Genomic DNA, 2,364 nt, shown 5'->3' with positions numbered 1-2,364 from the left:
TAGCATAGTCTTCAGAGCGTTTATAGTTAAGGGGCTTTCAGAGTCGGGATAAGCTTGGAGATTGTTGATAGGATCTGTCTGCGGGGGAGTTTCTTGTGGATTGTTATTTTGGCTCTTTTTTGCCGCCGGTCCTTTTGGGGAGGGGGAGGCTGGTAGGGGGTCCTGAACATTCCTTTTCCCTCCGCTTCCAGGGGAGGTGTTGGGATTGGCTGGGGTAGGCGGGAGAGATCCTGTGGAGGAGTATGGAGACAGAGCCGCAGGGCTGTGGGTGTTGGGTATTTCTTCGGTTACGGGGATGTTTGAATGAGATGTGGCGGGTTTGTTTTTGTTGCTCTGTGTGCCAGGCGGGAAGTACTCTGAGAGTCTCCTGGGGGCCGTTGCTTTAATACGTCGCTTAACCATCCTGAATAGTTAATTCTTGGATATGCGCTGTGGATTGGTCGCTATTTGTTGTATAGTGGTCTACCGGGTGGCGTATTCTTTATGGAGGCGTTGGAAGGCGTAGTTGTTTGTTAAAAGTTCCTTTAGAAGCTCATTGATGTTGAGTGGTCCTGTTATGTGTTGCTGAGGAGCCTCATGTGGCGGGTGGAGTTAGAACATAGAGTCCTGCTATTCCATCTTGAGTGCCTTAGGTAGCGCTCCTGTAGAGTTTTGAAGATTTGTTAAGTGTGGCTTTGCCTGATAAGAGTCCTTTCTTTTTTTAGAACTATCAGTATTTTCTGAGAAGAAAGTGTTTGGGATTGAGGAGTCCGCTGGGTCGCACCGGGAATTTGATATTTGCGTCTGCGAGGCGCGCGATGTATTGCTTCCTTGGGTGTTGCGGGGGCTGGGACTTGCTTCCAGGCTATTTTGTAATGCTGAGGAGGCTATATAGTGTTTTTCTGTCAGTACCCTTTGGCACAGGGTCTGTCTTTGTGGGTTGCTGACAGTTTCTATATAGCAGTCTGGCTATGCAGATATTCCTCCACAGATCACTTGGCAGTAAGGTGGGGAGGTATTCTCCTTGTAGTTAACTGTGGGTCCCTCTTCTCAACACACTTAGGTCTCATGTCCACGGGGAAAATCAGATCCGCTGCAGATTCTCCATGTAGAATCTGCAGCGGGTCCCTCCTGCCCCGCGGACATGAGCGCTGAAAATGGGAATAAATGAGAATAAACTCACCTCCCATCCGCTCCGTTTCTTCTCTTCGCGGCGGCGTCATCTTCTCTCGTCGCGGCCGGATCTTCATTCTTCGGCTCGGCGGATGTGCATGATGACGTCGGTGACGTGCCTCGCGCATGCGCCGGGCCGAAGCAAAATGATCCGGCCGCGACTGAGAGAAGATGGCGCGGCGCCGAAGAGAAGAACCGGAGCATGTAAGTAAAATATGATTTTTGTGTCCCGCGGATCCGGACGGCTTCCATAGGCTTCAATAGAAGCCCGCGGGAGCCGTCCCCGCGGGAGACCTGCATGAAAATGGAGCATGGTCCAGATTTTTTCATGCTCCATTTTTTTTAAAATCACTTTTATTGACGATCCGCGGGTATTTATCTACCCGCGGGTGGTTAATGCATCCCTATGGGGTGCGGATCCGCGCACGGGAGAAGAGTTAAAATCCGCTGCGGATTTTAATTCTTATTTTCCCCGTGGACATGAGGCCTTAGGCCTCCTTCCCACGAACGGATTTACGCCGCGTAAATCCGCGGCAAAAATCCGCTGCGTTGCCCCATGCTATTAGGTTCTATTGAACCTAATAGCACAATGCACACGATGCGTAATTCCACCGCGGAATTACGCACCGTGAAATCTCCCGTTGTCACCCGCAGCATGTTCTATTTGCTGCGGGTGTACGCGCTGACGGCTTCCATTGCAGTCAATGGAAGCCGCTATCTCCCGCTGCTACCAGCGGAAGATAGCGTGAAAAAACGCTTCCCCGCCTACCGCCGCGCGTCATATGACGCGGCCGGCGCGTCACGTGTCACATGACGCGACGGCGGTGGGCAGGGAAGCGTCTTCACGCGATCTTCCGCTGGTAAGTATGGGGTCTCTGGGGGGCGCCGTGACGGGCTTCACTGCGTAATATTACGCGGCGGAGCCCGTCACGCTCGTGGGAAGGAGGCCTTAGGGGCCTCGTTGCTCTTTCTAATGGGCAAGGATTGGCTTTGTTTAGTGCTTTGAGAAAGGGATGAGAAGAGGTTCAGGTCCTGGTTATCTCTCTTTTGGCCACTAGATGGTGCTGTGGTGCATTGATATTTGAACTGCACTAGACTTTAATGGAGCCTGCTGTCGGTCTGAGAGCTCCGGGGAGAGGACCTCCGTTCCCCCGCTGCACGTCAGAAATAGTGAGTACTGCTTTAAACTTTGCCTGGTGTTGATGTGCTGGG

Source organism: Eleutherodactylus coqui, chromosome 2 (genome assembly GCF_035609145.1).
Source record: "Eleutherodactylus coqui strain aEleCoq1 chromosome 2, aEleCoq1.hap1, whole genome shotgun sequence".
NCBI lineage: Eukaryota > Metazoa > Chordata > Amphibia > Anura > Eleutherodactylidae > Eleutherodactylus > Eleutherodactylus coqui.
This window is presented reverse-complemented; position numbering follows the sequence as displayed.